This window comes from Megalobrama amblycephala, linkage group LG16, assembly GCF_018812025.1.
Source record: "Megalobrama amblycephala isolate DHTTF-2021 linkage group LG16, ASM1881202v1, whole genome shotgun sequence".
Lineage (NCBI taxonomy): Eukaryota > Metazoa > Chordata > Actinopteri > Cypriniformes > Xenocyprididae > Megalobrama > Megalobrama amblycephala.
In genome coordinates, this window is record NC_063059.1 from 18,957,318 (window position 1) to 18,972,417 (window position 15,100).

General features: G+C 40.2%; 1 protein-coding gene across 1 annotated transcript in view; it reads left to right on the top strand.

The window, feature by feature from the left end:
• The window catches only part of robo2 (roundabout, axon guidance receptor, homolog 2 (Drosophila)), a 557,168-nt gene that overhangs the window by 116,039 nt on the left and 426,029 nt on the right, over positions 1 to 15,100 (top strand).

Genomic DNA, 15,100 nt, shown 5'->3' on the forward strand with positions numbered 1-15,100 from the left:
GGCAATGCTCATTTGCATGAGCCCCCTGAGGACATTTAATGCTACTAACTTTCCCCAAGCCGAGAACCAGCGTGTTTAGGCAAACCTGCTGACTATTGCAGTGTCCAACATCACTCCTTCTCCCCCTGCTCTTATCTCCAAGAGTCTCTCTCTTTTGCTCTCCCTTTCCCTCGCTCTCTCTCAGAGTTGAAGCAGAGAGTGTTATTAGTCTTTAAAGAGCCTCTCTTTCTTCCGCTGCCTCAATGTCTGTTATGATCAGAGCTCCAGGATTAGCGCTGTCACCACATTGCATCTCTCTGCCGTCCTGCCCTCACTCTCCCTCTCTCCTGGCGCATCCCTTGTGACCCATGGTGCATGTTACGCTGATATTTCCTCCCCACCTCCTGGAAACTCCTCTACATAGAAGAACACGCGCTTCTTGGCGCGCAAAACGGGAAACGAGAACGACCGCGTGGGAGATTTCTCACTGTGGACTAGGACAGATCCACTACTGCAGGGAAAACAGCGGACAGCTTTAGACAGCGGTGGCAGTGAAAGGGAGCGTGTGTGTGCATGCATCCGTGCGCATGTTTCGAGGGTAGGCTGAGCTGCGCTTCTCACACGCTCATTCTCTCACTCTCGGATGATGAAGGCTGTGGATCGCATGTGATGGAGCTTGACTGAGAAGCGGGTCTCACTCTCACACGTGCGCTCTTAGACGGGCAGAGCACGGGAGCTCTTGGCAGCGTGGCAGAGGCGCACGCACGCTCCGCACTTGCATCTGGACTGTGACCGATGACCGGACGTACGCACCAGGTTCCGTGCGCCCCTCGTGCTCCGGCGAGCATACACACGGGCAGGTGAAGGACCTTCACCTTCGACCCCCCCCGAGACCTCTGGAGATGTTCCTCCTCTCTCCTGTGAGACTCACTTTGTTTCTGCTGGTCTTCCTGGATGTTCCCCATCCGTCCTTTCAGGGCAGGAATAAGGGCAGATGGAATAAGGGGGGTAAGTTTTGGGAAGACTACTTCAGTCAGCGCTTTACGTCTGTCTTTACGGTTTTGTCTGGTTGGTTGGTGGGCAAACATTGTAGATCCACTCAGGAAATTCTTCAGAACTACTCTTGTGTAGAACTTTAGTTTTGGTTTTAAATATCAGATAATGAGTTTACATTTTTGGGATGACTTTTGTAGTTCTTATCCTTACAGGATGTGGTTGAGGAGCACTGAAACTTGACAGATGACATTGCTCTTGTGCATCACAATAAAGTTTTTTCCTCTTGTCCCCTCAGCACTATGTTTCCCCGTTGTGTGTGCAGACGCTACTCAGCTAAAAGCTTTCCCACCACACTGATAGAATTTCACTTCCTCTGCGCTCTTCTGTAGGAGGTTATTGGGCTTCAAAATGCTGTTGAAGTAGATGGTGAGGGAAGGAAAACCCCTTGAGAATTCAAAGTCCTTGTGACCGTGTGTGGAACGCTGATTCTGTGTGCATGGATATGTGTGTGAGTGTGCTAAACCTTAACCCTTGTTCCCAGTGATGTGATTGTGGTATAAACTCCTGTTTTACCAGACTGTAGAGAAGTGTTAATAATTCAAAGCAGACCCCTGTTCTATGGGAGAACTGCTCTCCCCCTTCTCAGGCAGTATCTAATCCCCTTTGTGGGATTAAGGGAGAGCGGTAATCTTAGCGGCCGCTCCTGGCGAAGGCTTGCAGATGCTCATCCGAAGCCCATGGGTGTCGCACGCGCAACAGACTCTCGTCTTCAAAGAGTCACCTGTCCTACGAGCCTTCGGCGGACGAGTCTCCCCCCGTAACCGCTACGCAGTGGCTGTTACTCATCTCTGTGTTGAATTGGCACGTTCAACTCCAGTCTGCGTTCCTATGCACGCCTGCCTTGTTTTGTTTTTTTCACATTAGAGATGGAGCTGGTGGGTGTATTCTTCTGGCTCTTCTGATTTAGCAGGTGACAGATGGACTTCAAAGCTGACTCATGTCTTGAGTGCTATCTGGTTGAAAGGTTGAAAATCTGACTCGAGTTTGGTCAAACAGTTTTGTGATTCTGTTCAAATTATGTCTTAGTTGGACGATGTTCACCAAAAACTTGAATTTATTCACCTTCACGTCCTTCCAAACCAAATGCTTGGAACACAAAAGGAGATGTTTATCAAAATGTCCAAGCTGCTTTTTCACCAATCATAGCCATTGTCATCATTAAATTTCATAATATGGAAATGAGCAGCTTGGAAAAATATCCTACATGTTTGGGTATGCTAAAATAATTTTACTTATTGGGTTAACTAGATGCTTAAATCCAAAAGTGAATACATTTATCAAAAGTGGTGCCATTTAAATTCATTTTAATTAGTGATAATACATTAAGAGGCTAATCTCAGTCTGTGTTTTGTAAATATCAGTGATGTCCTTGAACAGCTTCCGGTGAGTGGAAAGCATGTTGCCATCTGTAATCTGAACTCCCTCCCCCTAGTTTTAGCCCATTTCTGTTTGAAATGGAAAACAGTATTAGCCTATCCTTTCTAAATAGTATAATCTATATTTCAGAGGAAAGTAAATAAATGTGATATCTCTATAATCTTTGGCTTCTGGTGAGATAGAGGGCTTCCCATGGAGCAATTAGGGTATTTTCAGAACAGCTGTGTGAATTCGGCTTCAGCTTTCCTCTCTGTAAAGATCACCCTGCATGCCCAATTACCTCTTCATGACACACTTGAAAAGGTGTAATTTTACCTGTGGATATGATAAGATCAGCATAGCATGGGCGACTCGAGTATTTGTTGCTGTACTGTTATTGCCAGCGTTTAGAACAATCCCTGGTGGTAGTTTGCTCTGTGTGTTTTGCTCGGTAAAATGTTTGGATTAAAGTGATTTTTACATCAGTATAATTGTTGTGCTAAAATTTCAGCCCAGTGCTTTGGTAGGTTATTTATTTATTTTTTCATTTCACTTAGGCTTTCATTTCTGATTTAAGCGTCATGTATTTCCAAAAACACCACTGGCAATGTAAATTCAGCTAATTTCTCCTTACATTTCCCCCCATTTATTTTCTGTCAAGTTTTTTGTTATTTATGTTTGGGGTTTCAGAAACCCCATGATGTTGGTTTAACCCATTTTTCCCTTAGAAGTTACTCAAACCTAACCAAAACCCAGTAGGTAGGTATTATTTAGCTGGTTCTCACTTTTTAAAGTATATTTTTCAAACTGTTTAAGTGGCCTTGGGGTTTTTGAGACACCAAACAGCACTCAATGCAAAGTTAATTATTTTTAAAACTAACAAGAGAGGCTTTTGAAATCAAGGCAGTGTGAGAGTATTTTTGTGCGGCAATGGCAATTTTTAGATTAGCATTTGAAATGGGTGAATATAGATAGAGCCTCGTAGCCCTGGCCCCAGTTAGCGCTCGTTCATTTTTAGTCAGTGCTTTACTGTTCTGCTTCTGTGGTCTCCCAGGTTATCTGAACTTAAATTCAAGCATTTTGTCTCCCCATGTATTTAAACGTGACTGTCACCATGGACTTTCTGATAGTGGGGAATTCTCAGGGGCCAAGTCGGACCTCATGCACTATCTCTGGTTCTCTCCCTGACATAAACACACACTCTTGCGCAGCTATGCCCTCACAAAATTTGAATGTACCAGTCAATCTCTCTATCCTAATAGAGGTTTATTCTCCTGGGCCACCTGAGGTGCATGGCATTTAGAGGGCAAACCGAACCCACTCAATGTCACCCTCCATCTGTTTCAGACCATAACCCAGCATTCCCTTCAAACTCAGCCTGGAAATAACCACCGCTGCCTTCTCCACTAGATATTTTTTCCCTCTCCCATTGTTCAGGTCATCGAACCCCTGAAATGCAGTCCCTCCATATGGCCAATGCTGGACCACATGAGGCCCTGTAGGCAGCCCACTGTGAGGAGACATTGAGACACACCCTCAGAATGGTGCTGAATCCTAATGCACTAGCTGTACACTCGGCTGTCTGGCTTCGTTGTGGTAGTCTAGTCCATGAAAATGAACTTAAACCCAATGCTCAGAAGTGTAATTCTCCCTTCAAGCCTCTGTCTGCTTGTGACCAAGAAGCACCTTCATGCAAGTCACTGCTGCTGCCTGGAGACTAATGAGGAAAAGAAATGTCTCGCTTATGGATCCCATTTCGCGATCCTTTCCGACTTGGGAGTTTTGGGGTCCTGGGTGACCAGATTTTCAGAGCGGTTAGAATCGGAGAAGCAATTAACAATTCTCACAACTTGCTGCTCGTGTGGAAATGGATTTCAGGCCTGCGGGCCTGCTTCACTGATGTCTCCACGCTCACCAATATGTGCCTGCGAGACAAGTGATACCAACTGTGCACGGGAGAATAATAATTTCTCTGTTCCTCTGAACAGTCTGCCGCACAGGACGCTTGCGGAGTGCAGCTCAACAATGGCACATTCAATTATTCTCTCCCCTCGCTGTCAATGTCGCAACATCTCGACAGAGCGCCCCCAACCAGACCGTTGCTTTCATAACGGTAATAATATCTCTCCGGGGAGCTGAAGTGTGGTAGTCTATGGGGGGGCCGATACACTCATATAGGACGTACAGTACATGCACAACGCAGACACAACTCAAAGGAAGGGAAATTTATCACTAAAATGAATCGTGTTCTTCTTTTTTTTTTTTTTTTGCAGATTTGGGTGCAATTTTCAGCTTATCACAGTTTTACCAAGTATTCAATCTTTTTATATTTGGGGCTTTTGCTGCTTTTCTTTTATTAGATACAGTAGAAAATGCAGCAAGGACATTAAATTGTGAATAGAGAGAGGATGGAATTGGGACATGCAAAACTACCTTGCTTACCTAGGCTTAAAAATGTGCATGTGCACTGCACCACAGTCAGTGTTGGGGAAGCTATTTTGAATCTAGCGTGGCGAGCAACAAGATACTCCTGTTTTTGGGTTGTTAAACTGCAGTCAGGCGTTTGAAGCTAGTTGCTAACAAAAAGTAACTAACTACATTGATGCTATGCAGTGAGGCAGTAACTTTTTTAATTATTTAACTAGTTTTAAGTTCTTAAACTACTGTCACGATACTCATTTGATGCTTGTTGCTAACAAAAAGTTGCTAACAAAAAGAAAATGCAATATCGTTTTTACTATTCTGTTTTTAAGTTGTTAAACTGCAGTTAGGGCTACTCCTTTGAAGCTTTTTGCTAACAAAAAGTAGCTAACTGCATTGACAGTATGTAAAGAGGCAATAGCTTTTGATTTAACTATTCTGTTTTTAAGTTGTTAAACTGCAGTCAGGCTACTCTTTTGAAGCTAGTTGCTAAAGTAGCTAACTACAATGATGTTATGCTGGGAGGCAGTATCTTTTTAATTATTTAACTATTGTTTTAAGTTGTTAAACTACAGTCAGGCTACTCTTTTGAAGCTAGTTGCTAAGAAAAAAGTAGCTAACTACTTTGCCATTATGTAAAGAGGCTTCTAAGTTCTCCTTTATCTAAGTTAAACTACAGTCAAGCTACTCTTTTGAAGCTGTATGTTAAGTGTAACAAATGAATTCAGAGGGTTTTTGTTTGATTATTGACTCTGTTTGGCATGTTGCAATGTGACATTGAAAAAGAGTATAGTGAAGCATTTTGTCAAGCTACATGCTAATTACTGAAAATTTAGTTTGCTACTCAAGAAGCTACCATTGCTATTGTCACGCTACTGACAAATGTTAGTAACACCACTACTTTCAGTTAATTATTCCCCAACATTGACCACAGTTCTGATGCCAAGTATTCAATTAAACATGAGGGAGATTTTCATAGTGTGTGTGTGTGTGTGTGGGTTCGTTTGAGATCTTATCTGCTGACTGAAGTTTAACTGGCACATATAGCTATTATTCATGCTGTACATATTTCATCATTGAAAACACCATGTTATATTCTATTTCTGGTCTTGATGGACAGCAGGGAAGAAATATTTGTCCAGATTGGACTCTATGATCAGAGCACATCTGCCCTGCACTGCCCCTTCCTCTGAACGCTGCCATTTCCGTCACACTCTCTCTAATGAAGCTGCTGTCTAATTGCAGTGGGGAGCGTTCCCAACAGTAACAGTGTTTTATGGGAGATTTTATGCTGCAGAGATGACAGCAGAGGCTGATGGATGGGAGGACGTAGATTTTACAGCCTAAGACCCTCTCACCTCTTTCTTTTCATTCTCCTTTTCTCTCTTGCTCTTTTTGTAGTCAAAGACACACTAACACCACACTAACACTTATACCAATCAAAAGTTTGGACATGCATAACTCATATTTTTTTTATTAGTTGTGCTTGCGAAGTCAAAATAAACTTTAGTGTGCAAGTATTCAAGTACAGAGTATTCTGTGTCACAAGTGTTACGAATGATACTTTCGATTGTGTGTTTTGTTGAGGAGAGGTGAAGCAATCTCATTGTCTTACATTGAAGGATTGACCTGAGCCATATCTAGGGGGCAGTTGTGGCCTATAATTGTCAAAGTCAGACTTGCTACCTGAAGGTTGTGGTTTTGAGTCTCAATACCGGCAGGAAATGTAGTTGGAGCGAGTGAATGAACAGCGCTTTGCCCTTGAGCAAGGAAGGCATCTGACCCCCAATCACTCCCTGGGTGCCAGAGCAAAAATGGCTGCCCACTGCTCCGGGTGTGTTTCCACGTGGTGTGTGTGTGTGTGCACTTGGATGGGCAACATGCAGAACACAAATTCCGAGTATGAGACACCATGGATGTATTATTTACTTTATATAATGTATTATTATATTTAAATGTATTATTGTATACTTTTATTATAAACAAATATCATAATGAACCATTTTGCCCATAGACGGTCAGGCTGAAAATCTAATGGAGTGTGATTTCTCTCTATGCCGCAGAACTGAGATGCTGTTTTTGGTCACATGTGCTTTTAGTTTCAGTTCTTTTGGGCTAAAAAGATTATGTGGTGCATGTCAGCTGGCTTTAAATTCATCTACACCCTTCCTGTGACCTCTTTAAATATCTTCCTTTTATTTTTGCTGTTAGTTATTTTTAAGTGCCACTTGTCATTATAGTTAAGAGCAGTTGAAGTTCGGACTTGTCATTATTTTGATGTGTCTAAGACTTAGCTCTAGAACTTCGTCACTGCTTCATGATCCTGTTTAAAAAGTCCCCCTACAGGATAAACAGTATCCGGTGACCCTCCTCCTTGTTCCTCAAATGATGTCACAACCCAAATCATGTCATTAGACTTAAACATCACCAGCTCTGCTTGGACTGAGACCAGCGAGAAGATCCCTCAAGGAATTATCTCAGTTTTTCAACCAATGGGATTCTTCCGCTGGAGGCTGATGGTCTCTAGGCTGAAAACATCCTTCAGTTTGCATTAGAGCAAACATGTCACTTGCTCAGTTCCTCATGCTCTGACTTTGCATCATGTGCCTGCCTCCCACTCTCTGAGCTCTCTGCGCTATAAAACTTTTAAGAGATAAGAAGCTGTTTTTCTATTTCAGGGTCACCATTAGCTTGAATAATGCAAAGACTCAAGGAGGAGTGGCTGAAGGTCTACAGAGGGTCGGAACACCGTCTTGGATTAAATTATACATTGTTATCGCAGCTGGTGAGGCCTGTTCATCCTCCAAATGCTTCGTGTCTCTGTCTCATCCAATAACATTTGGGAAGCAATTGTGGAACGCTGAACAGTCCTGGCCCAGAATAAAGAGAGAAATTGGACTAGGAGAGATCAGTACGCATCAAGCCAGGGAATGTAGCGCGGACGGGACAGCTAAAGGACGATTCCCTGTGGTTCCTGTGGGAGTAGAGCACTCTCTGCTGAGCTTTCAGAAGTGGAAGTGACACTGAATTTGTACATTCTTCAGGAAAGGAAATGCATGACAGTGTCCCTGAAATGCAGTCTTGGAAGTCTAAGATGGGAATCTAGTGTTGCTGTTCTAGAACATTTCACTATATCCTCGTAAACTGTGGGGAAAATCCAAAGATGACAAGTTTGAATTTCAAAATGTAGTCAGAAATTGTACCTCTTGGGTGGCTTGTGTAACAAGGTCCAAAAGTTTTCACCATTTTTACTAGAAAGGAAGCTGTACATATACAAACTTTTTTTTTTAGTTCTGGAGGTAAAAAAAAATGTCTTTTTTTTTTTCACTTATGAAAATTTTTCATTGAAGTAAAAGTAAGATGAACTAGAGTCGCAATAGATTGTTTGTATGTCTTGCACATTGTTTGCATCAGCGACACTATCGTTGCAATATTTTCATATTTAATTAAATATTTTGCATGATATTACTACTGGCAAATTTTTATTTTCCATCATGACTCTCATTTGGCACTTAGTGGGTGATAATTTTAGACCCTATTGTGTGAAGATCCCATTTTTACTGAAAATACAGAGATAAATCCTGTTTTACTTCAATGTCATGACCCAGGGATCGTCCTATCTGGTGTATGATATTTCTGCATTATTAACAAAACGTATTCACTCTTCATTAACCCTTAAGACCTTAATTTACGCACTAATAGACTATAATGATAAAATAACTTCAGGCTACCAGTGGTCACATTGATAGATGAAGATTACTTATTATCATTAATATTTAATAGGTTATATTATCTTACTCTGCTTTAAAGGAGATTTATCATTTCTTCATGCAGGAGTTTGGCAAGTTAAGACTGAATTCATGCAAACCTGCAGCCTTGAATTAACAAAAAGAAAAAAGAAAATACATATATGAAGTCTGATTCTGTTTGGGCATTTCACTTTGGCACGTTTCATAATTCATTGTTCTTGAATAAAGAAAAGAGTTGAAGGGCATGAAACTTTTTGCCAGCTAAAAGCAAGACAGTGAAAACTTGCTTCTGGTTCTAAAGAGATTATTTTGGGCATTGTGTAATCAAAATGTATTTTGTTGAAAGCTTTTGAGCGCTCTGGGGAGCTGCTGAACCAGCCTAATGAATTTCATATAAAAAAAAGTGCCCTAAGAAATTGTATAACCAGGATGTTGAATATTAAATAACACCCACATGATACACAAATTCCAAGGAAACTGCGCTGTTAAAGTCAGTGCTCATCTTCGCAAGCTTAAAAAAAAAAGACAATTATCAGAAGTTTACAAATATGCTTGGTGGAAGCTAACACTTTGAGCTTGAAATACCTGCACAACAGCCGACAGGCCTTAGGGACGTAAATGGCAATGATGTGGCACACTAAAGGCTGAATCCCTTCAAAAACAACTTCTTTTTTGACAACTTTTGTTTTTCATTTTCTGCCTGTAAAAATACTTCAAAAGCAGTGGTCTAAATATAGCTATTAGATCTCAGCATTGTTCATCCTATGATTTGACTGTTCAATACCGCCTGAAAATCAGTTCCTGTTTCCAATTTCCTGTTCATTCTGCGCCCACTTACAAAACTGAACTTGGGACAAAAGACACCAATTCTGTTGAATAAATGCCTGGGCGTAATGGTGCTAACTGTGAGCTGTGCTAATCCTTTGCTGGCCTGCTTCAGGAGGCGTCCCTGCGTACACCAAGCTCATATTCACCAGCCCATTAGCCTCCTGCGCACGTCTGCCATATTAGATTAGAGTGTTTATTGTCCAATTTATCATGGGCGCTTTGTCTGGCCTAAAAAAAATATCCCCCAATTGCTGAATATGTAAGGCTCGGCGCTTCGGATATTGAACACGAAGAATATTAAGTAAGCAACGTCAACACGTACCTAACTATGTCACTAGACGCTGGCGAGGAGAGTACAAGCTGGCTAAATGGGGGAAAAAAAAAAAAACAAGAGGACAATGAAGACGCTGAACTTGAAATGTCAATTTCATCACGTCGATTTGAATAAATGCTAATTCCAAGGGCTTGTTTTGAGACCCAGAGCCCTAATCTATTTGGCAGGGAGTACAGTCTGCGTACACAACGTTATTATGTCAAACACAGTTTAGCTTAGCCGCAAAGACGCCTCAACCCGCGTCTCCTCTCGTCTAGCGGGAGATGCTGCGGTTCTAATGTGACGGCCTTGTCAGTTTTGAGCGATGATGAGGAAGGTGTGCGTGGAGACTGGATTTGGTGTTTAATGACTGGTAAAATTGTAAGGCTGCATTCAAGGTGACCCCCGCTGAGGTGACTAGAGGCTGGGTGACGGTAATCCTTCCTGCCTCTTCGCAGCCCTGGTGGCTGTCACCAACACCACGCATTGTCACCAAAGCCGAAGGCATGTAATTATACTTTTATTGGCTTTCCGAAGCTCCATCCATCCATTCTGCAGACTTGGTTGTTTAGCTGAATGCTTATAGATCATGATTATTTTTTGCTTGCTGAACTCAACCAAGTCTTAGTGTGAAGAGCCACTCTGCAGCATATGCAGCCCAGGCTCATTGGAAAACCATGCCTCTACATACTTTTTTCCAAAACTCCCAAAACACAAAAACTCACTTCTGTTTCCAGCTGAAATATACACATAACCTGATATTGCTGAGTTCAACATGTTCCTGGGTCAACATTTTTGTTGATCCTGGAACAACATTCAAATCAACCAATCAGATTTGAGGGACAAGTTTACAGATTATGTCAAGTTTAGGCTTAAAATCATGAATTGGTGCTTCTACATCAGTGTTATTCATCTATCATTTCCCTCTGATTTTTGAGATAACTTATGGGTAGGGTTAGGTTTAGGGGTAGGAATAGGGTTAAGACTAAATTTTCAGACTAGAATGTTGTCCTAGGATCAACAAAATATGTTGACCCAGGAACACATCTAACTCAGCAATATCAGGACGTGCGAAATATACACTAGTGGCAACTTTTTGGATAATAAATTAACTAAATTAATAAATTAATTTGATTTTGATTTTTGATTAATAAATACTTATGTTTGTGCAGTACTACATTATGACTTAGTATGCGATTTGTATACTAATATATTTTGATGTTTGATTCACATAACCAATTCTATATGTGTGGCTTTTCTGATGTGGTAAAGCTTGGCTCAGCATTGGACTTGCGATGTGAAGCGCTCTAGTAGAGTCCTATGAAACACAAGTTATGAGAAAACAGTTCAAAGATGTGTAGAAGCAAGCTAAAATGGAATGGTTGTTTTAGCAAGTGCGTCTTTATCTCATGTTTGCTTTTGTTAACTCTTAGGTTTAGTGTAGATGGTATGATTTTCCAATTCGACAAAAAGCATTTAATTTTAGCACCATTCACCCTACATTTTATTTTCAAACTGCTGTAATATGTACAACAAACAACATAAATATTGCCAGCTTAACGTTCATCTGACATATCACTTTGATAGTGTTGCGAAACTTGCAAGAAGCAACATAATATAATTTTGAAGAAATGATGCCACAGACACTTTTTCATAATGAGCCTGGATTGATTATATGTGATATGCTCAATCAATTTAAATTGATAGTCGCAATGAAACTTCACTTTACTGTTTGTGTGTGTGTGTAAAATGTCAGTTTTTAAATATGCCATTTTAATACGAAATTCAAACAAATTATATACTCTTTCATATAATGTGACAGATCACTGTAGATTGCATCTTTTCCACTTTACTGCTATTTATGGCACAATAAAAAAAAAATGTGTATGAGCATCAGAAGGTACAATATGTTGAAAGTTACTTACGTTCAACATACTGAAAGTAACTTACTAAAATGCATTATCTCTGGTTGTATTTGGCCAATCAGTGTTTCACTCGTGGAAAGTCAGGATTTAAACAGCCTATGAACAACATGTGACTTGACATTACATTTACCTTTTGGCAAGTCATTGAATGCCTGTAGTTTGTTAGTTAGAAAAAAAAAAAAATTCTTTTGAGAAGAGCATATTGCTAAAATCATAAGTATTTTGTTCAATATATGCCCTATATTAGAAATGCCTTGCTATGTTTCTATCCAAAGTTGCGAATTTAACTTTTGCATAAAACAATTTGTGAATAAAGCAGTGTTTCCATCCCATGTGTTCAAGAGAACAAAATCGCCACTTCCTGGGAAATTGGCACAACTTATATGTAATAAAAATGGAAATTGCTGCAGTCGGACTTTATTTTTCACCATCGTAAATGACTTGCGTCTCAGAGCATGCAGACGAAACATGTTATCTTGTGTTTGAATTCCTGGTGTTTGTGAACACAGTCGTGTGAGACACTTCTGAGACAGGAATGAAACCCAATCATTTTAATGACAGACTATGGCTCAGGCATTAAAGAGTGATCAAACCAGATTTTGAGATGCTGTTTAATACAATTGGTCACTGGTTATTCTAGTTACCCAATCACATCCTCTATTATTTTTATTTATTTATTTATTTATTTTTTTGCGCATCGAGGGATTTATTCTGTAAATGTGTTTCCATTGTAGCTTATGCACTGATTAAAAATGTATCTGCCTCAATTGAGCACATACTTTTTTTCATGCACATTTTTAGAATTTATACGCATCTTGTCATTTCCATCTAGAGACGACAATTTTTTAACGTCTTTTTGAATAAATATCCTGTTTCTGTCAGAAAATTGAAACTTTTGAGCCTTTTTTTGAACAAGTTTATGATGATGGCCACCATTTTTAATTAGTTAGTACACAAAGTGAAAATATATCTTTGACATAGACATCAACAAAACAATCAAACAGAAATACCTAAATACACTATAAAATTAATAAATTCAATTATACTTTAACATTTACAGGTGCTGGTCATATAATTAGAATATCATCAAAAAGTTGATTTATTTCACTAATTCCATTCAAAAAGTGAAACTTGTATATTATATTCATTCATTACACATAGACTGATATATTTCAAATGTTTATTTCTTTTAATTTTGATGATTATAACTGACAACTAAGGAAAATCCCAAATTCAGTATCTCAGAAAATTAGAATATTACTTAAGACCAATACAAAGAAGGGATTTTTAGAAATCTTGGCCAACTGAAAAGTATGAACATGAAAAGTATGAGCATGTGCAGCACTCAATACTTAGTTGGGGCTCCTTTTGCCTGAATTACTGCAGCAATGCGGCGTGGCATGGAGTCGATCAGTCTGTGGCACTGCTCAGGTGTTATGAGAGCCCAGGTTGCTCTGATAGTGGCCTTCAGCTCTTCTGCATTGTTGGGTCTGGAATATTGCATCTTCCTCTTCACAATACCCCATAGATTTTCTATGGAGTTAAGGTCAGGCGAGTTTGCTGGCCAATTAAGAACAGGAATACCATGGTCCTTAAACCAGGTACTGGTAGTTTTGGCTCTGTGTGCAGGTCCTGTTGGAAAATGAAATCTGCATCTCCATAAAGTTGATCAGCAGCAGGAAGCATGAAGTGCTCTAAAACTTCCTGGTTTATGGCTACGTTGACCTTGGACCTCAGAAAACACAGTGGACCAACACCAGCAGATGACATGGCACCCCAAACCATCACTGACTGTGGAAACTTTACACTGGACCTCAAGCAACGTGGATTGTGTGCCTCTCCTCTCTTCCTCCAGACTCTGGGACCCTGATTTCCAAAGGAAATGCAAAATTTACTTTCATAGGAGAACATAAGTTTGGACCACTCAGCAGCAGTCCAGTCCTTTTTGTCTTTAGCCGCTTCTGACGCAGTCTGTTGTTCAAGAGTGGCTTGACACAAGGAATGCGACAGCTGAAACCCATGTCTTGTGTGTAGTGGTTCTTGAAGCACTGACTCCAGCTGCAGTCCACTCTTTGTGAATCTCCCCCACATTTTTGAATGGGTTTTGTTTCACAATCCTCTCCAGGGTGCGGTTATCCCTATTGCTTGTACACTTTTTTCTACCACATCTTTTCCTTCCCTTCGCCTCTCTATTAATGTGCTTGGACACAGAGCTCTGTGAACAGCCAGCCTCTTTTGCAATGACCTTTTGTGTCTTGCCATCCTTGTGCAAGGTGTCAATGGTCGTCTTTTGGACAACTGTCAAGTCAGCAGTCTTCCCCATGATTGTGTAGCCTACAGAACTAGACTGAGAGACCATTTAAAGGTCTTTGCAGGTGTTTTGAGTTAATTAGCTGATTAGAGTGTGGCACCAGGTGTCTTCAATATTGAACCTTTTCACAATATTCAAATTTTCTGAGATACTGAATTTGGGATTTTCTTTAGTTGTCAGTTATAATCATCAAAATTAAAAGAAATAAACATTTGAAATATATCAGTCTGTGTGTAATGAATGAATATAATATACAAGTTTCACTTTTTGAATGGAATTAGTGAAATAAATCAACTTTTTGATGATATTCTAATTATATGACCAACACCTGTAGATGATTACATCTCAATTATACGATCTGGAGTAGAAACAATAGTTATACCATTAGATGGACTTTCCTTATTCATTCAGTGCATAAAATGTATACTCAAAATATGTTTTTGGGTCAAAACTGCTCAAAATGATGGAGCAGGTCTCATATTACATAAAGTTCATGACTGTCATCATCAAACTGAGTTTGAACTCAGTGAAATGAAGAAAAACATCACTTTAGCATTATCTTGCTTTGTAGCTCTAAGGGAACAGCCTCGACAAAGTGAAATGTCTGAATATGTAACGCTTCAAAAAAAAAAATCACAAAAACAAAAAGTGTGTTTTTGAAGTGCTTTAGCTTGCTGTGCTCTCAGTGGTGTTTTGTGGTTAGCCTCACGTCTAAAAGCAGGCAGAGCGGATGAACGGACGCAGGGGAGAGCGCAGGTCCACCGGCAGCCGGCCTTGACACTATTAGCCTGGGTGACACATTAAGGTTCTCTTCTGTGTGTAATTTGTTTTGTCTGTCAAGGTGATGGATGTCTTGTTTGTTGGCACTTCTTTTTGTGCTTTAGACACATACAAATGACCAACGAAGAAAGGAACAACAAAAAAAGGTGGCCCCGGGATCTGTTTAAGTGCACTTCAGAAAGTGAATGAGAGTACATTTGTTTTACGCTTCTTGAAAATGGTACTTTTTATTTATATATTTATTTACTTCCTGTTTTCTGTCGGTTAAATTAGGTAATTAAAGGTGAAAGTGTATTTTCGACAGAGCGGAGGGTAGGGCGGTGTTCAGGGTAGACAGAGGCGAGGGGTTTTGTGGCAGGTGGGACACGGCATGAAAGGTTTC